Source organism: Ceratina calcarata, unplaced genomic scaffold, assembly GCF_001652005.2.
Source record: "Ceratina calcarata isolate Rehan_Ccalc_2016 unplaced genomic scaffold, ASM165200v1 scaffold573.2, whole genome shotgun sequence".
NCBI classification, from domain to species: Eukaryota; Metazoa; Arthropoda; class Insecta; order Hymenoptera; family Apidae; genus Ceratina; species Ceratina calcarata.
In genome coordinates this window covers 5,621-12,322 of record NW_017176940.1, presented here as the reverse complement: position 1 = coordinate 12,322, position 6,702 = coordinate 5,621, and the positions used below count along the sequence as shown (strand labels likewise).

The window sequence follows — 6,702 nt, the reverse complement described above, 5'->3', positions numbered from 1 at the left end:
ATCCATAGAACGTCGAACAAGCACCGGCCATGGAAAAAGAGCCAGACGAGGAAGGAAAAACCTAACCTAAAAAACGCAAAATAACCAAAAAGATCATTAAAACATTTTAAAATATTGTAAAACAATGCGGAACAAGAAACGAAATTAGAAACAAAATCTGCAACGCCGAGGTCACGGCAAGCACAAATAACTTCTCTCCTGTGACTATTAACATTAACTAAAAGAAAACGATAACAATAACAAAAAGGAAAACAAACAATTACATCACCATCTCTATCAATACGACATAGGAAAACAAAACGATGAAAAGAACAAATGAAACGATAGGAAAACGAACATAACCTACAAAATAAAACGGAGAAATAATAACAATTATACGAATAAAAACGTAACAACAACACGGAAAATTACAGACCAGACAACCGGAACAACACGAAGCATTAACAAACGATAGGAAAGGAGATCACAGCAAAAAGAGAGACAAATATATATATACATATAAAAACTTTCATTTGATTTATACAAAGATCAAACTAGAAATTAAGACCAGATATTAATCAACGAGTAAACATAAGTCTAGAAATAAGGAAAAAACTCTCTTTTCACCTTTTATAGAATATATATAGAAAAACGTAAGAATTTAAATTACAATCTAACCTTTTCTTTTAGAAACATAACGAATAAACGGCCGCATAAAGGCAGAAATTACCACGAGATATTGACAGAAACACGGTAAACATATTCACGAACATTAGATTAATTAAATAACTAGTCCATAAATGTATATATATATATATATAAAAGATTAAATAACAACAACACGAAACCGATGTAAATACAGAACGAGCGAAAATGGAATACTACCAAACAACAAAATTATAAACTACAAGACGAAACAAGAGATTTATTCAACAAACCACCCATCCATTTATTAATAGAGGCTACGCAGGAACTCGCCTGCCTCACGACAATATAAAGACATAAAAACACATCCATTTATTAAGAAATATTCAGTAGAAACAGGAAAGGTGAAATCACCACTCACACACTGAAATGAAATATAAGACACAAGAACACGCCACTACTATCACAAAGAACAGACAAACAATTGAGACGAGACAGAGTAATAAAAAACTTTTTCACACAAGAATTGAGGAATGACGATATATAGAAAACACTGAAATCAGACTGAATCACGTACGTACACACACAAAACATTCATATCAAAAGACAGATATAACATTAGAATTTACAATCGAAATTACTCACCCTCTCTCTTATTTTTGCTTCACACAAAAAAGAGGAAAACAGATCAATCGGCAAACTAGGAAAGAATAAAGACAAAAAGAACAGAAATTATCGTCCTTCTCCTACAATGTACGACTATAAGAAACCGACAATACCGACAACACGGTGATCACAACCACTGACAACAAGACTAACGGTTCAACAAGTAGAAACCGCCAATGTACAAACGATGAAAAACCAGACTAGCAGAAATATCTACAGAAAAACGAAAGAACAAACCGAAGCAAAGGAAAATGAAACACAAAAGGTCAGTTAATACAGTAAATAATTAAAGATAAATAGAAGCTCACCTATCTATTAAGATTTTTAAGCATCAATCTAGAAAGCATAGGAAATACAAAGAACAACAGCATAGCTAAAGTCGATAACGAAGGAATAACCCCGAACCCTCGACCCGGGATAACAACGAAAGATAAAAGAAACATCCGGGTAAAATTTACAAATAAAGAAATAAAAGACATGTTACTAATATAATTTCTCTTTACAATTCGAGACACAGATGAAACATAAAACGAACGCACGAAAGTGGAAAATACAGACGGAAAAACTGCAGGAGCAAAGAAAACACACGGAAAACCAAACGTCTAAAAAAGCGACGGACGCATACCGACCGCAGAGAACATGAATCAGACAAGGAGAAACGAAACACGGAACAGAAAAGGACGAAAGATCGGAACGCCACGCCACAACGACACAGAGTAAGAGTATACATTTCTTTTACATGCAGAAACACTATCAATGAAATTACAACCGAACACGATCATACGCTATTTTTCCAACAATACAAACTCGACAGAACTGTCACTCTAAAAAAAAAAAAAAACCGAACTTTTACTGATAATAGATATCAATGAAAAATTTTCCTTTTCATCTTCTTACCATTCATGGTCAGTTAAAAGATTAAAACTGTAAGAAAAATCTCTCCTCTCAATCACCAGTATGAAACAACGCTAAAAGAACTTTTGACAATACAAGGAACTAACGAAATCATGTAAAAATTGCAAATGACATAAAAATACCGGAAAAATTCCTGTGTCACGATTAAGGATAAGCAACGTATCTCACAACGAACTAACGATCGAAAAAACCGACCGAAAAACGCGAAACAGAAAACAACACAATAATCATACAACGAATTGACAACGACAAAAACAAAAAAATAAAATCGAACAAACCTACATACACTTGTTAAACCGGAAAACTCTATAAATAAGAAAAGGAACGTTGTTTATCCTCAACCGACAAAGATACAGGAATAACGAACAAACCCACCCGAACAAAATAAGAATAACAAAAACTATCAAAGACAAACACAACTATACGTCACATGATTACAAAAAATCGCCTCGACATTCAGGCACCTATGATGGATAACCAAACGTATAACACTTTTTAAAAAATATATAAGATATTACCGTCAATACATACACGATGTTTTATTCACATGCATGACCACGGCAACCTGAGGGACCGAGATACCACGAATCCACACAGAATATAAAAATATGACAAACAAAACATCAAACGAGGAACAAACAATAAGAAATAAATGGAAAGAAACGGAACCGCAGTAAGCCAGGAAAACACGAGGAAACCACACGAAAGGAAAACGAAACGAGAAAGGTCAACCCTAGGAAATAAAACGGTAAAAAAGTTTTTTCAACTAACTCTTTATTTTTAATGTTCAAAGCAATGTTACAAAATATAAAGCATTAAGATCGAATATGAATAAAAAATAATCCTGACCTCCTGGTCAGGACGCGAGCAAAAAGCAGGCAAACGACCAGTCGAACCTGAAAAAGAAAAATCAAAAAATAAAGATTAGACAAAAACGTTAACTCGATACTATTATGGTTGTTTATTTTTCATGAACGGAATACAGACACAGCAGAGAACATACCTACCGAAGCGAAAACATTACCAGCAGCGATACCATTGAAAATGAACCGACCCACGGGAAAAGGAAACGTCGATAACACAGGACGCACACCAGTCACGAAGAATAAGACTCGAACCGAGGGGAACACAACCTGAAAACAGACGGAAACCTTTAAACATTAGAATACAAAGACAAAACGTAGAGGTTAAAAGAATCTAGAATAGGACAATAATAAAAAGTGGCCAGTATCGTTTCGGTTATAAGCGGTCATAAACACTAGCGATGCTTCAAAAGCAATTAGTAGTTGAAAATCGACAAACAAGCCAGCAAACAAAGGGGAGAAAACAGGCGACGCCGACCCACCACTCGCCAATTAAAAAACTAACTAATAATAATAATTAAAAACCTACCGGTTTAGACATGATAACGAACAGGACGAAACCGTTCAAAGAAACAGAATCAAACAATCGACACAATTATAACAGAAACGATACAGCCAAGCGCAATCGCAGGAACAAAAATTATAAGAACGACAATCGAAATAACTACGACATATTTGTAGAAAATTCAAACCGAAAACGACGATTAACTCAAAACGAACAACAAACCCGACAAAATCACACCGAAACAACACTATAAACGAACTATAACATTTAAGAAAGAAAAACAGACACACGTTAATGTCACACGAAACGCATAGACAACAACTATCGCACGATTAAACGTACATAACGACACATAAACGAACAAAGGTCAAAAGACCAGAATCCGACACGAAACACTACCGAACATGTAAACGCGATAAAGCCACAACGACTGGCCTAGAACAATCCAATCGAACGCACAACCAACGAGGTTACTATAGACAAACGCAAACAATTAGACTTATAAAAAAAAGAACAGTACAAGAAACATTGCAAAAATACGCGTAGCATGAAACGAAACAGAATATCGCATCCAAATAGACAATAAAACTTTTTCTCTATAAGATAATACAAGTTAGCGAAACATCAACACGAATACGAACAAATTAACCAGAAACAAAAATCGAATACCTCCATAACAAAAGAGATAACACGCAAAAAGGCCAACACCACGAAGCGTATCACGAATAACGGGCCCGTCGACGTAACGTCGATCAACAACGAAATCGACAAACTCGAATTATTACCTCTAATAAAAAATACGGAAACAAGCGACACAAACGTAAAACTACAATGTAGAATATGACCTCAAGCGGGAGGATCGAACAACGAAACGTTAAAAATGTAGCGATAAACAAAACGAATGTAAGACAATAGACTAAGAAACGGAAAACGACCAAATTGTAAAAAAGTCGGAACGCAAAAAGTAGACATTCAACGTGTAAAAACCGGCAAAGTATACCGGTAAAAACCTGTAAACGCGCATATATAAACGACGACACGAATTCATAAGAACCAAGACTGTAACGAAATTGTACGTACATTGATAATCGACACACTACAAACGTTGTAGGAAGAAAATGTAAAAAGCCGCTAAACCAGAACAAGAAACAAACAATGTAACAACCAGCGAACCAACACACGATAATGAATAATGTAAACGACTTATAGAGATACAAAAGTAAACGACACGATGACTATAAACTATAAAGAACACGTCCTCCGCCGAGGCACTGACACAATAAAGACAAATATTCAGAAAGCTACGAAACTATGTAAATTACAAAACGAAAAACACCGAAAACGAGAAGAAACGACTGTAAAATAAATCTTTTTAGAACATGTAAGGAAAGACAAATTTATAAAGCGACAAAGACAAATGTAGAATACACTCCTATGTAACGAAGTAAAATCACGAAATTATAAAAACCCATACTGAGAATAAAAATTGTATAATTATTGAAAAACCGACCAAACCGATATCCCTGAGTACAACAACAAAAATCCTACCGATACAAATCTACAAGCTCCACCAGCATGAAACAATGTTAAACGAAAAACAGAAAAACAATAAACATAACAGTTTTCAAGAACCTCGACCACACAAATATAAACATAAAAGAAAATCAACAACGACAATGCCTGAAATAAAAAAAGACAAAGACCGTATAAAACAGACAGAACAATCCCTCCCCCATGAAAGAGCTTCCGAAAAATTAACAACAATTACAAAAATCAACCGAAACGATTTGAAAAAATTAAAAAACAACGAATCAAAACAGAATCCACAGGATAACCTGAAAAACTAACTAACATTAAGAATAAAACCAACGCGAAAACAAAAAAGAAATCCGAAAAGACAAAATAACAAAGAAAGATGAGGTGTAAAAACGGTCTCGGATCGTCAGGGGCATGCCGGCCAGAAAAAGAAAAAAAAAATAGGAGATCGCAGAAAAGTCAATAACGACATCTAGGCAATAAAAGAGAAAATTAGAAAGAACGAAATTACAACATTTCAAACACACAGGAGAGTAATGCATATAAAAAGGACAAATAGAAACACGATAAACCGCCTGAAAATGAAAAAAAAAAAGAGATAACCAAAAAACTACAAAAGACGAAAACACGTCCTCGCGACAAAACCGATAACGAAAAACAAGATAGACTGAAAATAAATTATACAGTAAAAACCCCTGAAACGCTGTAGCGGAGACGTGTCCACGGGACGAGGTTGTTTCACACGACCTAAAAGTATCTCGGAATAAATCACACCGAAAAAACCCCCGAAACGCTGTAGCGGAGACGTGTCCACGGGACGAGGTTGTTTCACACGACCTAAAAGTTATTTAAAAAACGACAAAACAGCATACCCAAAGCATAATCAGGACGCTTTAGCGACCGTGGGAACGTCTGCCGCGGACGATTCTCGCTTTACGCGACTGTCCGCCGACGTCGCGAAGACGAGGGCCGGCGTCGCGGCGTCCTTGGGAGTCGCGGGGTCACGGCCTGATGTAGACTTGGACGTTCTCTCCTACGCGGGAGAACGGACTCGTTGAAGTTCGGCCCCAACCCCGTCGGCGACCTTGAACGTCGCGAGGTCACAGTCGGATGTAGACTTGGACGCTCTCTCCTACGCGTTAGAGCGGACTCGTTGAAGTTCGACCTCGGCCCCGTCGACGCGACGTCGGTCAATTTATTGATATAAAGAAAGGACGGGAACAGGTGACACGCAGGAGGTCGACTCGGGGGTAACTAAAAATTAGCATATCCCTCCTGTTCCGAATGCCCCCCCCCCCCCCCACATTTTCAGGGCACCTGGGTGTGTCGGCGGCGTCGGAGATGCAAGATCGGGACTGTAAAAATCCCCTTGATGGAGACTTGGACGTGACACCCGATTTTTATTATTTACGCGCATCTTTACTTACTGTCACGGACTCGTCGAAGTAAGGGTCGTCCCGTGATTCATCCGAGACGTACAAACCGCGATGAACTCTTGGAGCCTTAGCGTCAGGCGGGCTACTCGAGGAAGTTGCGGCCGTCGGCCGGTCAGGAGCCTTTCATCTTTTCACACGGGGACGCGATCTACATACG

The 6,702-nt window shown here is 37.4% G+C and overlaps 1 long non-coding RNA gene across 4 annotated transcripts; it reads left to right on the top strand.

Moving 5' to 3' along the window:
- The first annotated feature begins 6 nt into the window (after positions 1–6).
- On the top strand, positions 7–5,053 carry LOC113464878 (uncharacterized). Of its 4 annotated transcripts, none has more exons than XR_003389734.1 (4): positions 7–732; positions 805–1,197; positions 1,302–2,953; positions 3,191–5,053. It is a non-coding gene; the product is annotated as an uncharacterized LOC113464878 (long non-coding RNA). The 4 variants fall into 4 exon arrangements; XR_003389735.1 differs by having other exon boundaries at positions 7–1,197; positions 1,302–1,555; positions 1,611–2,953; XR_003389733.1 differs by having other exon boundaries at positions 7–1,197; positions 1,302–1,737; positions 1,808–2,953.
- The last annotated feature ends 1,649 nt before the right edge of the window (positions 5,054–6,702 follow it).